This window comes from Amphiprion ocellaris, chromosome 20 (assembly GCF_022539595.1).
Source record: "Amphiprion ocellaris isolate individual 3 ecotype Okinawa chromosome 20, ASM2253959v1, whole genome shotgun sequence".
NCBI classification, from domain to species: domain Eukaryota; kingdom Metazoa; phylum Chordata; class Actinopteri; family Pomacentridae; genus Amphiprion; species Amphiprion ocellaris.
In genome coordinates this window covers 26,854,504-26,870,719 of record NC_072785.1, presented here as the reverse complement: position 1 = coordinate 26,870,719, position 16,216 = coordinate 26,854,504, and the positions used below count along the sequence as shown (strand labels likewise).

General features: G+C 37.5%; 1 protein-coding gene across 2 annotated transcripts in view; it reads right to left on the bottom strand.

Annotated features, from left to right (window-relative positions):
- Positions 1 to 8,783: 8,783 nt before the first annotated feature.
- nat8 (N-acetyltransferase 8) overlaps positions 8,784 to 16,216 on the bottom strand; it is an 11,316-nt gene continuing 3,883 nt past the window's right edge. Inside the window, exons 2-3 of one of the 2 annotated variants that reach the window (XR_008600067.1) lie at positions 15,539 to 15,835; positions 8,784 to 10,865 (exon numbers count right to left, since the gene is read on the bottom strand). The gene's annotated coding sequence lies outside the window, so the exon portion shown is untranslated. Of the gene's footprint in view, positions 10,866 to 14,142; positions 15,836 to 16,216 lie in introns of those variants that run through there. The other variant, XM_055006152.1, reaches the window with a different exon arrangement.

Here is a 16,216-nt window from a genome sequence, read left to right as displayed (position 1 = left end):
GGTCTATTTTGACTTTTTTAATTACACATCTGGTTCTGATGCTACAAAAGGAGGCTGAGTGTGTGGGTTATTTTGTAAGAACGTTTGTGCATCTATCTCGATCCCGATGCCATAAAGTCAAGAAAAAACATTTGTACAATGATGTCAAAGCGCAATATCTGTTCTGTACTGCAAAACTGGAGTCAACCAAGCTGTCCATGCTTGCAAATGCTGGCATTTTGGATTTATTTGTAAAGACTGAAGATCACTGGCTGCTCAGCTTCTCACAATTTCCGTGTATCTTATCTCAGAAATGATTATCTTAGTGGTATCTTACATCCCTGGTGCTCTAAGCTGCCCTCCTGTACTTATAATTTATCCTGCTATGTACAGTAACACATCTATTTTCACAGTAGATCCTAGATAATAGGGGACATAATAGGGTGAGATTATTTCTGTCAGACAGGGCTTTGAAAGAGAGACTCACAGGGAGAGATTTTTTGAAAAAAGATGCAATGCTTCAAGCTACAAAAGCACCACATGCTACACTTAAGAAAATGTAATTGTTGCAGCAGAGACTCAGACAGACATTATAACTTCAACACACACTTCAACCAAAACAAAAAACAAAATCATTGCTTTGTGCCATCTGACAACAAGTTTTTCTCCTTAATACATCTATGGTGTTTCCACTGCTGCCACGCTGCTTTTTACTAACCTCTGCAATTTACAAAAAACAGAGACTTCTTCTATCCTTTTGGTTCAAAACAGGACTTGATTCAAAGTCGAAACATGGTGCAGCACATCCACAAATGCATGAAATGCTAAATTATGACAGTGGATCATATGTAAGGAAATGACACGATTGAATGACATTTGTAGATTAAAAATGTCACAGATGTTAGTTTGTAGGGTGAAAAAGTTGTTGCAGTGAATTCATTTGGGTGTGAGTAAACACATTCTCAGCTGAGATGCTGTGAAGCCTGCAGTCATTTCAGTCAGTAACAAGGATTTGTGTGAGATAGTGTCTTTGATGAGCAGAGGGTTTTGTCTGCTGTTTTTGTGAAAGCTAGTGCACTGCCAGCAGAAACAGTTCACAGTTTTTTGTTGTAGTGATGCTGAATAAAAACCTGGAGCTGTCAATAACCAGAGTTTTATTTTTGTGTTTAAAAAAAGAAGGAAAAAAACAGATTTTCAATCAACAAATGTATTGAAATTCCTATTCTTATTTTTCTAATTATTAAATTATCTTAATGTTTATAAAATATAGTTCTTATATTTTTCTTACGATACATATGATACTTCTGGGATTACTCTATTTTTTGGACATCGCTGTTTCCATTAGTTTTATTTTTTGTGCCCCAGCTGCCACAAAATGACCACTTTTAAGTCATTTTATTTTTAGAAAATATATTCACTTAAACCTGAGATAAACTAGAGAAAATGTTAGCTGTTTTCAGTGACCGTTTCTCACACCATTACTTTCTTTACCGTTTTTCTGCACTACTTCCTCCCTTCTAGACTCTCTTGCTCCCACTGTTCTGTCTCATATTCTTTCCTGTCTCTTATATATTTCTTTCGCACTTTGCCATGGCTGGTTTTGTTGCTGGAGATCTAAGTGATTAACTGCCAGTGTGAAGCATGCCAGCAAAACTAGCAGAGACCCAGTGGCTTCAAAAAAGCAAGCCAGAACATCCGCAGCACGAGCCTCTAAACGGAGTTTGAAGAGCTCCTTTTTTCTAGTCTAATGGTCCCTGTGATGCTTCCTGGAGGCTGGTGATCGGCAAGGCAGAACGTTCAATGCAGCACTGAGACACGACAAAAGAATTTCCGATACCGACGCTGCATTTGATGACAAACACTATAGTTGTATTTATACATTAGCAGTGGCAGGATCTCCCAGATGTGATTACCCTGACACCCAGAGAGAAAGTTCACCCACTGAGGTGCACATAAGCACAAAAAACTTGCTGTGTCAGACTCTGCAGCTTCAGGATCTTGACGTTTTTAATGTGTCAGAAGTAAAACAGACCTGAAAGAGTCAGTATTTGCATAATCTTGCATAACTGATCCCTGAGTAATTTGAAAAGAATTAATATTAATCCTTTCCCGTGGCAGGCTGCCCTCTAATGCCTGGGGGAAAGCGCTGCAGAGCCACACTGCAGAGAACATGCCAAGATCCTCTTCAAGTAAAACCATTCAGCGTCTAGGAAAGGTGGCTAAAACTATGCTTTGCAGGGTTTGACTCAAGAGCCCTCGAGACGCTCGACTTCATGGGGGAGGTAATAAAGCAGAACTTCACACCATCCTTCAAATCCAGAACATTGTTAGGTTATGTTCACACAATGGACTCTTTTAAAAACAGCAGTGGTTAAGTGTGAGCTGCCACATGACAGGGAAGCCTGTATTTTGTTTTTCTGTAAAAGCTTGCACATGCAGTAGAGTCAGTTTGTTATGATGCTGAACCGCTTCAAAGTCAAATTTGTAAAGGTAATGAGGGGGTGTCGTTACCAGCAGCCTGAGGGCTCAAAGCATATATTGCATGAGCCAAGAGTTAATGAATAGTTAATAACACAGTAGGACATGGTTGTAATCATGCTATTCACAGCTGTGTTTTCAAATCAAACTGACATGTTCAGGACAAGGTTTTACCAAACACCTTTTACCTTAAGGTCCACTTATTAAAGTTTCTGAAGCTCTCGGATGCATCTCAGATAGAATCAGAGACAGACTGCTATAAAGAATGATAATTTAATATTTTTAAACAAAGATATGACTAATATACACTACCAGTCAAATGTATGGACACACCTTCTCATTCAATGCTTTTTATTTCTTTGTATTATTGTCTACATTGTAGATTAATACTGAAGATTAGCACTTTTTTGTTTACAACATAATTCCATATGTATTTTTTTTAAAAAAAAGTTTTGGTGATTTCAGTATTAATTTACAAAGTATAAAATAATTAAATAAAAACCACTGAATGAGAAGGTGTGTCCAAACTTTGGACTGGTAGTGTATATGAAAAGCATCAGCTTGTTGACCAGGACTTCCCTGTAGTTTGCTGCATTCATTTTATCCCTCTGCAAGAAGCATCCCCACATCATGATGCTGCCACCACCATGCTTCACAGTGGGGATGATGTGCTTGTGATGATGTTGGCCAAAAATAGTGTCTAGTCCAGTGGTCAGGAAGCTAAATTTTGGTCTCATCAGACCAAAGAACCTTCTTCCAGTTGACTTCAGAGTCTCCCATGTACTCTCTACTCTAGTCAAGATCTAGTATGAGCTTTTTCAACATTGCTTTTCTCTTTGCTACTCTCCATGATACTTTGACTGGTGAAAAACAGGCAACAGCTGTATTCACAGTCTCTTCCATTTTGACCACCAAAATCAAATCAGTTTAACCTTGAGGATGAGTGCACATTTGTGCCAAATTTTTAACAAAAATTTCCTCAGGCATTCCCGATGCTATTGCGAATAGAAAAATTAGATGGACAAAAGGTCACACTGACCTTTGACCTTAAACCATCACAATCTAATTAGTTCATTGTTTAGTCCAAGTGAACATTTGTACCAAAATTAAAGGAAGCTCCTCCAGGCTTTCTAGAAATATCATGTTCACTAGAATAGGAGGGATGGACAAAACAATGTAACGCCTCCAGCCATGGTTTTTTCCCGTGGTGGAGGTATGAAAATATTGATTATAGGTGCCTCAAAATCCTGATAACAACAAGATTATTGATAAACCACTTCTTAAATGTTTGATTCAGCTTATAAATGATAAACTGGGGCACTTAAAGTAAGATATTTCCATGGAGTTCAGTGAATATCTGTCAATAACTCTATGTAAAAACGTATTAACAGTATGAAAAAACTAGGTGAGCCTCCTTTGGAAACATAGGTATCCCTATTCCCTGCTGTTGGACGCCAGTGATGCTCCTGAGATGCATGTTGTCTGCTACAAAGGTAGAAGAACAAGGAAGAGTTAGGATATGAAACTTTTTCATAGTTACAAACTAAAATAAGACCAGTTAAGACCCTCAGGGTGAGGAAAAGTTTGTGCTTCTGTTTATAACAAAGGAAAGCATCAATTTGGGAGTGTTTGCCCTCCTCTGTTGCTAAGTGGAATATGTTTTGGATTCTATTTTCCCTGAATTGATTGCTGCTGGACTGCTTAGGATTTTCTTAACACACTAAACTGAAGTAACCTACTAATAGCTTTTACTCAGGGAAACTTTTTCTTTCAGGATCTTGTTTTGGGTTTTGGATTTTCCTTTAAGCTTATGACACTCGCACACAAGCAGTTAATTCCCTGTGAGAGTGTTAACAGTTGAGAGAGAGGCAATATTTTAGGCTGGTGTCTCCCAAGTGGAGTTTCTTGCTTCAAGTCTTGTTGATCACAACTTCTGGCTGCATGAGACCGAGGACCAATTTCTACAGTATCTGAGCGTTAATACTGTATTTCAAGACCTGTTAACTTCTTTTATCTATTTGTATTCAGAATCAAAATCCAAAATGTCTTTCAGGTGTATAATGAGGGAGAAGGTGCAGTGATTTTTACATAAGCTCAGACTCATTAGGTTTCTGTTTTACCGTGACGACACATGGAAGCTAAATATAAAGTAAAAGACTGGTGTGTTCAGCGGAGCCTGAATGGAGTAAAGAGATGATAAACCCTCCAGGCATGTTATACTACTCAGTTCAGCATTGCTACCTCCTGTATCTTCAGGTAACTCATTTTGCAGTCTTCGCTGCTTGGTCAGGAGCACAATATGAGGAAATTTAAAATTCAACATTTGCTGGGGAGAGCTCCTCCCCACCATCAAAATTAAAGCGCATACTCCTAATAAATAGAAATGAGTCATGCTTATTTTATGACCTTGGGCAGCTGTAATTCAAATTTGTAAACATGACTTACTTACCTCAAGGCTACAAATCAAAGATTCAAAACTTCTAATCTGTGACGCAATTAGCACAAAGAGATAACAATTAATGAATGCCCTCATTTCTGGAAATAATACACAGGATGTTTATGCAGATTTGTGTTTTGTTTGGGAAAAAAAGTGCCATTATTTTAAGAAAATTACCCGAAAAGGTTCAGCACAAAAACAGCCCATGAGCAGGAAATGGCAAAACAAAAGGTACAGCATGTGTACTTACAGGAAAATCTTCCTATAATTATGTTAAAACGAAACTATTAACCATATATTTACAATTCTGAGTCTTTTCTCTGATTTAACTTGATTGTGGATGTGAGTCATGCGGTTTGCAGCCACAGGACTGATGAAAAAGCAACAAAATAATAAGGTTTTAGGGCTATTTAAACACAATTTTCTTTTTGGCTCAACAGTTTGCACCAACGTCAGCAATCATACAAAAAGAAATCTATCACAGCCACAGACTGTATATAATGGATAACAGAAGCAGAGATGCCAGTTTCTCCTCCAGCAGCAACAGCTTTAATAGACCATGATGCAATTGAGAAGACATGCAGTGTTCGAGTAAAACAAGTCTTTCTTTATAGGAAAAAAAAACTGTCACTATCCTGGTCTCATTACACTGCTGTTACACCTGTCAGCATCACTAGTTCTCTCTCAGCTATAACCCACAGTTAAACTCAATGATTTCACCTTTTTTCCAACAAGTTGTTCAAAGTCATTTCAGGAAATGTAGGAGCGACTATTTGAAGTAACTGTAGACAAGAAATTTTGGGGAAAAGTGGGAAGAAAGTGAAGCAGAATATACTGAGCGTCACAAATTTGTGGCATGTGGTACATTTTGCTCGCTGTCATCCTCTGCAGTGGAAGAGATAATTGAAATAATGTTCAGAAGTCGCTGTGGATAGTTGAGGTGAAGAATGACAGTGTATTTTGTAAAACCTATTTCCAGTTTGTTGACTGATTTGAGCACATTTTTTGTATAAATAGCAAGTCAAATCCTGGTGCATGTTCTGGTTTTTGACTTCTTTAAATATAAACTGCTTTGCGTTCAGCTAAATTGCTAACATCATCATAGATTGTGCACAGTGACAATGCTAACTAGCTGATGTTTTCCAGGTATAATGTTCGTCCTGTTTTGTATTCCTGTTCCACCCCTACCTCATGTCAACCAGATGTCCTGTCTGTCTACCAGCCTCATTCTTTCCCACCCACCTCCTCTCCACTTAATCCACCTATCATTCTCAGTTTATTTATGCCTGCTGTTCTCACATTGATCTTTGCCAGATAGATCATTCGTCATACACGCTCATATTAACTCCCGATAGTTGATCCGCAGTTGTTGTCTAGTTTATGGTTGTTCTTGTTCTCTGTTTTCTGACTGACTGCCTTTCAGTATCAACCTTGCATTTTAAAATGAACCGCTAAGGCCTAGTCCACACATACACAGGTATTGGATGGGATTTTGACACGTTTCTTCTCAATAAAATAAAATCCTATCCACACACTAAACACAATTCAAATAATGTCAAGAGTATAATCCAACGATTGGTAATATAACCTCAATACTAAAGAGGTCAGAAATCCTATTAGCAAGGCTAGCACCAACTTTATTTTGAGCTTATCCATCCATCCATTCATCCGTTCATCCGTCCATCCATCCATCCATCCATCCATCCATCCATCCATCTATCCATCCATCCATTTTATTAAACTTATCCTAATCTAATCGTGATCAGATCATGGTGGGAGCAGGTGGAGCAGCTCATCCCTGATTTCCCTCTCCCCAGCAATGGTTTCCAGTTCCTCCTAAGAGATTCAAGCGTTCCCAGGCCAGATGAGATATTTAATCCCTCCAATAAGTTCGGATTCCCTGGGGTTTCTTCCCAGCTGGACATACCCAGAAGATCTCCCAAGGAAGGAGGCATGATGATCAGATGCCCAAACCACCTCAGCTGGTTCCTTTCAATGAGAAGAAGCAACGACTCTACTCTGCACTCCCTATAGATGTCCATGCTCTTCACTCTATCTCGAAGTTGGAGTCCAGTCGCCCCACAGAGCAGCACTACACAAAATCACCTCATGCAAACAAAGGACACAATGTCACAACCAGAATCTCAGTTTCCCCTGTTTACACGTCAGTTACAAATGTATTCTTGAAGGACTTCACCTGAAAGGATTTTTACAAAAAATCCACTTTTCAGCAAACCTAAAACTGTGTTGACAAAAGGCCAAAATATATAGAAAAAGCTGTTTAAAAAAATACATGTGTTCTTGCAGAGAAGGCCTAAAACAATTTGTAACTGGTTCTTTCAGTGCTTGAGAGCCTTCCTGCTCTTCTGGCTAGGACAGGGCATCTAGAGCATAACTACACAGTCTTTGGAGAGATTGTGCTCCCTCCAGCACTGATTAAATACCAATCTATCCTCTCCAGTATACAGCAGAAAATCTGTTGATTTTGTCCTCCTTTTATGAAGCCTGTCAATGGATCTGGCTGTTGTTATTTCCTATTTATTTTCAGCTTTTGCAGACATTGGTACACCTGCTGTTGCCCTGTTTGCTGCACCCGCTAGCTGTGTCAGTCTTTCCTCTGACTTAATAAATACCTGCAGCATCACACAGCTCAGAAACGATAAGTGCCCCTTTAAATTGAGAGTGATGTGCGCATTTACACGGCACAGCAGCAGTGACTTCATGAGCACAGGGTTTGACGGTAAATAGTGTCCCATGTTCCTCTACACATCTGACAGGTCGGTGTTCCGCACAGATTCCAGGATCGTGTGGTGGAATTAATTCTATTAAAGCTTCTCTGGGTGAATCCTGAGCTCCATCAAGCTGTCGGGACATTTTTAATGAGATAAATCTGGTATTTTGCACAAAATCTCGTGTTTTTATCGTGTCATGGGAGAGGAATTAAGGAGCAGCTCAAATAAACATCAATTCCCCCCAATGTCTAACTGAAGATTACAGCTCAAGCTGATGGCAATGTCATTAGCTCAAACCACTGGACAAACTGGAATTTTGACTTGATAATGGGACTGCATTTGTGTGTTAAGCTCTTATAATTCGGTTGTCGACATTCCACTAAAAACCAGCGCTACAGGTCAAAGTCATTAGGATGCCTCTCGGGTACATTGAATGTCAGCACAAAACTGCATTGCAATCCATCTAATAGCTGTTAATACACAGAGCAGCGTTGTCACTGAGCTTTGGTTCCAGTGTAGCTTAAAATTAGCTTTTCTTTTTCCTGGTCCAAAGCAACAGTGTCCAAGTGTACCTTTATGCTTGTTGTCCTGCAAGCCACCATGAGCTGATGAATGATCATATTAAATACAGATGGCCCGCTCAACTCCAAACATTTGAAAGATGAAGTGTCGGCGCTCAAAACATATTGCATTGTTTTTCTAATGCGCAGCAGCAGGGAAGAGAAACAAATGCGTTCAGAAGTGCTGACAAATGACTGAAACTAAAGGGCTGAAGCCTATTTGTTTTAGGTTGCTGCTGTGCATGAATTGTTACTACTGTTCTATTGTTGTTTTGTTCATATCACTACGTCTACTGTTGCATAGGCTGCTGTGACGATGTAAATTTCCCCTGGCGTGGGGAGAAATAAAGGACTTATCTTATCTTTACAAGTACATTGATGAACATCCAACCAAATAAAAATCAGAGTTCTGTAACTTTAATTGCCATCTACATTTTAAAGAAGGCTTAGAAATGAGTAGTTATTAAGATTAGTGGTGAGTTTATGTTCACCTTATAGCAAGGAAAATATTAACTGGCTTTGCTTCGTTTTTCACACCAGTCCATGCAATGTTTCCCTGTAATTTTTCCTGAGTCTGAGCAAACACAAACTCTGAGCGTCCCTTGGACCACTGTGAGCAACATCAGACGTGTGCACTGTGGTCACACCAGCATCACATCCATTCAAGTTACATGGTTCATTAAAAGAATCAAATTACAGCATTTACATTTCTGTTAAAACACTTTGTCAACAGGAGCCAGTTGAAGGCTGCAGTGATTTTAGTGACACTACAATGTATAAGAGTGAAGTTATTGAATATTTGTCTCTCTTTACTGTTGCAGCGGTTTTGCAAATTGCAGACGGACCCTGTTCACTCCATAGACACCAATGTTATTCCTGTAGCTTGAAAGACAGCTACTTTTGATAAAACTGGGCTTGTAGCACATTGTCTGCCTTGCAACAATGGGAAAGAGGCACCGTTTATGTTTTGACAACCTATATCTAATGAGTTATTGATGCTGGAAGTCCGAATCTGTGAATATCTTTCCAACTTTACTGAACTTGGGGCCACTACCACCTAAGGAGTGATATATTTAATTTTGAAAAAAGCATTTAGCCATACTTAAAGCTTTAAGTGCTTTATTAACATGGAACTAAAAATTCTGTATTGTTTTATTATCACAGGTTCTGTCTGAAAAGAGGTGGCATCATTTTAAACAGTGAAATCAAACTAACAAAATGTAATGACCAACCAGTGAGCAATACTGGATTCTGCAAAAACATAAACAACTTTTTAAAAAAAATCTAAATCTTATCTTAACACAGTTAATGTATTAACCTATTTTTGTGTGTATGCATGTATTTATTGATTTATTTAGTACTGTTAACATATCAGAGTTCTGAGTGAATTTTTCTTAAGATAGGCAAAGGCCATTTATTGATTACATATAGGCTATTAAATGTTTGTTAAAAACTAAAAAGCATTTTAAAAAAACAACTTAGGCATTTATTGAGTCACTAAAATACTGTAGAGTACAGACCACATCAGCATGATTATAAGCATCCTCTGGTAAATTAACAATCAGATACTGATGTCTCTCACCATATGGACTTCAGGAGATGACTGGGGGATGATAAACTGTGACCTACTGGTTGGGTTCTCTCTGTTCTCATGTTTCTTACATGTTTGTCCCCTGACAGCCGGATCCTAATGTTTTTTGAGCAACACACCATACTATGACGTTTTTACAATGAGGGTTCTACTATGGAACCAGTTTGACATGTTCAGGTGTTCTTTGTGTGAAAACTCAGAGATTTCAGGTATCAGAAGGTGGTTTTCAACTTTCTTTGTTAACTTTCTGCTTCAACTTTAAACTAAATTTCCTTCACTAAGCCAGCCCTCTGGACTTCCAGTAAGCTGTGTTCCTATTGGCTGTCCAAGTGGCTGCTAGGTGTTATCAGGAACACCTGAGCAGCTCAGTGTCTTCCTGCTTTATTTAGCTGCAGACAAACATTTCCTCTGCTTCTCACCAGTGAACCGGGTTTGGTTCCGTTGCTTCAGTTTGTTCTTTAGGCGTTGGCTTGCAGCTTCCAGCAGTAAAATCATCTTTAATGTGTTTCTTGGTGTGTTTTAGGGCTTTGTACTGGATAGTTGTCTTGGTAAATGTGGTTCTTTAGCCACAGTTAGCACATGGTACTAATGTATGCAGTGATTAGTGGATTTGGTGCAGCTGAGTTGTGTCTTTATCTTGGCTGTAGTGAGTCTTCAGAGGTTTTTGGTCAGACACATTCTGTATTCTTGTTTGTGAACCAACATTGGTTGTCCAGAAGGTAAGAGTTCCTGTCCTGATTCTCTGTTCTCAGAGGTTCTCTGGTAGGCTGCAGGAGACTTTAGCGTTTGGGTTGTGCTCGTTTGGTTTTTGTATGGTTTCATTTGGACGACTATCTTGAGGCCCCTCCATGTGGTTTAGTGAGGTTTTCTGCAACAGTTCTACAAAGCAACCTGCAGCAGAAGAGACTTTGAGAGTTTTTAGGAAGTTCTAGAGACCAGACTTTAGAGCAGCAGAAACATTTGTCAGCAGTTTGAGCAGGAGAAGGTGAGCTTCAGAGTAGAAATGAGATGGAAACCTTCTTGACCCATGTGGTGAGGTCCTGTACCAAGAGTTTGAGCAGGTTGTGAAGAGTCTGTAGTTCTTTGGTCTGAAAGCACAAGAAGAGTCGACTCATTAAAGGAGAAAACAGGAGATATTGTTGCTTCTTCTGTCGCTCTGCAGTTTCCTTAGACTGAATATCAAGTTTATATTTTAAATGATTTCCCATGTGATCCCAAGAAGACGTCAATAAACTCCCTCCATCCCCTGGACACAACATATTTTATTACCATGTTAAATCTTTCTTTTAAAAAGTTTTTGAGTTTTAATCATAGTTTTAGCATAGGTTTTTTTTTCTCTGTGCTTGTTTAGTTTTGTCATCTGTGTAAAAGGTGCAAAACAAATAAAGCTGAATTGATAAATTGAATAATTGACTAACTCATGATTGTGACAACAAAAGTATTTTCAATGTGGTTTAAGGGTTTATTTCATTTTTAAGGTTGGGGTTAAAATCTTGACAGAAAAAAAAAATTAAAGAAATAAACTACATAACAAGGAGAAATTAAATCAAAGGAAAAAAAATTAATACAATAAAACTTTTAAAAAGTTTTATTATTAAAAAGAATTAAGAAATTTAAGATGTAATTTTCTGAATAAACATTTAATTTTTTAATTAAATGTTTTGTCTTTTTAGAGGTTTAATAATCTAATTAAATGTTTTGCATTTTTTAAAATGTTTAATATTCTTCTTGTTTAATTGTATTTTTTAAATGTTTAATTATGGAAAATATTTGTATTGTATAATATATGTATTTAAAAAATTTTGTTTAATTTCATAGTGACGTATCTTGTTGAATTATCTAATTCAATGTTTTGTCTGTTTAATAGAATTTAATTGTATTTAATGTTTAACTCTATTAAACAGACAAAATATTGAATTAGATAATTCAACAAGATACAATACATGTCATTATGAAATTAAACAAAATTTTTAAAATACAAATATTGAAAATTACAGATAAAATATTTTCCATAATTAAACATTTAAAAAATACAATTAAACAAGAAGAATATTAAACATTTTTAAAAATGCAAAACATTTAATTAGATTATTAAACCTTTAAAAAGACAAAACATTTAATTAAAAAATTAAATGTTTAATTAGAAAATTACATCTTAAAGACAATAAAACTTCAAATAGGAATTAAACAGAAAATACAATGAAGCATTTAAAAAGAAAATTAAACATTAAAAGGTGGTAAAACATTTAAAAAGAAAAACCTTAAAGATTTAATCGAAACATTAAATATTGGGAAAGAAAAAGAAACTCAAACAAGCCAATAAAATATCTGAAAAAACAATTAAACATTAAAAAGACAAAACATTTGGAAATCAAATCAGATATTAGAAAAGAATAAAAGGTGAGAAAAGAGCAAAACTAAACGTTTAAGAAGAATCAAACTAAAGACAAAACATTTGAAAAGACACCAGTTAGACTTTAGAAGATCAAATTAAACAGAAGAGACAATAAAACGATCAAAAAGAGCAAAAACGGATAAGGTCTTAAAGTGTTTTCTAGTCTGAAATGAAAACATCAAGTTGTTTCTTCAAACATTTCCTCTTTCTATGTTCTTGGTTTGATTATGGACAGATTTACTAAGAACTCATTTAAGAAAACTGATTTCCAGATAAAGTCTACTAGAGGTTGAAGGCATTTATCAAACTAATGTTACCTTCTGATCTCCACAAACTTTACTGTTCAGTGAAGAGAATCAAAGTTTGTTGAGGATTTTTTAAAAAAACCCACAGGTGAAGGTCTGAGAAGAACTCAGATGGATGGTCTAAATGTGAAATCAAGACTCATGGTCACAAGTTTTAAGGCTTCTGTTAACCAGAAAGTTCAAACTAACAGAGAAGTACTGAGAAACTTTTAAAATTTCAGTCCTCAGACTTTCTGAAGGTTCAAACTAACAGAGAACTACTCAGGAACTTAGAAGATATCAGTCCTTGGAATGTCTGAAGGTTCAATCTAACAGAGAACTACTGTGGGACTTAGAAAATTTCAGCCCTCAGACTGTGTGAAAGCTCAGGTCCTGAGGACTTGGGAGGTGTGGAGGCTTGGAAAGTCTTGGAACTGAGGGTTCCACCCTCCAGCACAAAGGCTGAAGTCCAACCTCCTGAGAAAAACGGTCGAGAAAAGAGAAAGTAAAAAAAAAACTCGAAAACGACAAAAAATAGATGATAAATGCGCAAAAAAAAGAAGAATTAGTATCTGAGCGAGTAGCTCAGGAGGATAAGAAGAAGACTACCAAGTGGAGGGTCACAGGTTCAAGACCCGCCAGTGGCAGTTTTCTTTCTTTGTCTTTGTCACACTTTTGAGAAAATTTAAGAAGTGTCTGGTCTTGAACCAGCGACCTGCAGCTCCATAGGCAAATCCTTAACTCACTGAGCTACAGATCAGATACAAAGAAATAAATTCGTCGTCCCTTTGTCATCGTAGTTCCTCAAGTGACCACATGGGTGGAGCCAAGGCGGAGTCTGGGTGGAGTCAGGGCGGAGAGTAGGCGGGGAGGTGGGTGGCGGCCTCCCCCCTCTACTCCCCCACCGCCCACCACACCTTCCCCGCCCGACGAGTTTTTCGAGTCTCCACGAGTTCTTCGAGTCTCCATGGGTTTTCCCGAGTTTCTGGAGTTTCCACCAGGTCGGAGGCAGAACAAGTTGTCATGAAGAGGTGTTGAAGTCAGCCAGGATGGACTGACTTTTTACAGCGACTAGAAGGAAGACGACTAGAAGAGCAGGTCTTTAACCACCATCCATAAAATCCATGGAGTCGGCTCCAGAGAAATGAAAGAAGGTCAACTTTTATCAACCTCCATCCAGATGTTCAACTTCATATCTTTACTTTGATATTTTTAGCACCACAAACCTTTAGTATCAAACTTTATTATCCTTTATTAGGACTTCAATGGAATCCACCAGCAGATGTAGTTTTTGTTGACAAACTTTATTCTTGTCGTCGTGGGACTGCAGTATTTAAAACTGTTCCTTCTATTTGACCTCATGTTTATTAGTTTTAGTGGAGAAAGTTATTTTAGTTGTCAATTAGTTTCTTAAAAACCAAGTAATAAATTGGATTAGTCAAGAGGTTTAAATTTCTTACTTTGTCATATTTTAAATATGACAAAAAATATAAAAATAAAGTGTCTTGAGACAATTTGACCTGTATTTGGCGTTATATAAATAAAATTGAATTCAAATTGTATGTATCTTGTAATGTTGGAGTAATTCAGTCATATATGTTGGAAAACACATTTTCTTTGTCCATTAATCTGTCGATTGTTTTCTCCAGTAATTCATTTCTTGTTTTGGTTTATAAAATATCAAACCCAAATATATTCAGTTTACTGTCATAAAAACCAAAAAGATTTACATTCATGATGCAGGAATCAGACAGTTTTTCACTTTTTATCTTAGTTTAGTCAGAAAGATAGTTGATAATGTGTGAATTGTTGCAGCTTGTGAGCTGTAAAAGGTTTTAATCTTTGGGGCAGAGTGTCAGAAAACATTTAGAAACCAACATCAACAAAACACTCAAAGATTTTAACATCATTAAATGGAAATCCAACTTTTGCATGACAATGTCTCATTAAAGGACATTTATTTCCAACGTAAATGTGTGATATTCATCCTCTGGAGCTTTCTCTTCACATCGTCTTCCACCTGGACTGGTTTGGTCAGGAGCATGTGCAACAAACATTTGAAAAACTGCACTTTAACATCAATGAATGACACTGAAGTTTAATCTCTACATAAATGAGACTGAGTCTGGATGTGCTGCTCTGTCATTAACTCCTAAGTTTAGGGAAAGTTCAAACAAAAGAGGACAGTTCAGATAAGACTTGAGAATGAGCTTATTTTGAACAAACATCTCAGACTTTCTGAGCTTCAGCACCTCTAGCAAGATATTTTAACAACAAGCAACTCAAGAGATCCAGAAGTTGGAGAGAGTTAGCTTTAGCTGAGCCAAAGAACATGTGGGACGCTAACCTAGAAAACATTTCAGACTTTTCTCTGTGAATTCTGAGAAATAATTTACTATTTAATGACAGAGCTACACATCTTAACTCAGTCTCATTAAAACAGACTCTAATTCAGTGTCATCCATCCATATTAAAGTGCAGTTACCCAAAATGTTTGTTGCATGAGCTCCAACAAAACCTGTCCAGGTAGAAGGCCACTTTGACAAACAGGAAGTGGAAGATTCCAATCAGATTTATAGAAGGGGGAACCAGACTGTACTAAGTGTGGTCGAGTATAGAGGGGTGTTTTGTGGGTTTTTAAGGCTGATAATGATTATTAGTGAGACATTTGGAGTAGATATTCATTTGCAGTAAATGAAAGTATTTAAAATCTTGGAGTTAAACTTAGAAGAACACAAACTCTAACAGAAAACGTTGTTGATACGTTTTTGTTTTGTTTACAGATGTTAAGTTAAAGGAGTTTTATTTGTTACGTATAACCAATCAAATCACTCCAGAAGACAGAGCGACCACAGGTAGATAAAGGTTCAGAGCCAAAGTAGTGCCATTTTTAAATGTATTTATTACCGTAAATCAGTAAAAAATAAAATACTGATAATCAGTAAATCAGTCAGCCCACAATTACTACAATTCTACAATGTAGGTCTCTTTCCTTTGACTTGTTATTTGTACAATATACGATGTATATGATGGTTTTTTTTCATACCAAAGGTTCTACTATGATGTTTTCTAAGAGACATACGATGCTACTCTGCTTGTTCTGGCCCTGCACTCCTCCTCTGTTGTTTTCTGGATTGTACTCAGCTGCATGCCTTCGTCCACCAGGCCTCCGTTGACTCGTCCCGCCTGCCGTCTCTGGAGCTGAAGCTGGATTGGAACAGACCAAAGTACAGTCCAATCACGATGCCAGCTGCCTCTCAAAAGGCTCCTTCATCTGGCAGGTGGCAGCACTTCTTCTGAGGGGAAGCTGAGCTGGCCCGGCAGAACTTTGGAGATGTGTTCCAGTGGTTGGTGGATGTGTGGGGAGATAGAGAGGGACCTTTGAATTGTTCAGAAAGGAAAACAGGGAACCCATTGGTAGTTTTAGTTTAGGGTGCTACTGCGGTGTGTTTTTGGGTTTTAAGAGGTGAACAGGAAGAGTTTTTTTCGTATTGATTATCTTTTACTTTGTTCCTGGTTGGAATGCCCATCAATGTCGACATGAAGATCACTTTTATCTCTGTTTATTTATTTTTATTTTACTAACACCCATTTGTTTTTAACCCCCTCACATGTTGTTTTGTTGTAAACTTACTCTTTCAAATAAATTCTCGTCTAACCCTCTGGAAACCAGCGTTTGGACTGTTTTTGTGTTGCTCCTCACCTACTGACAGCTGTGGACTAAAGGCTATATTGTGATGTTTGTTGGGCGACATGCTAT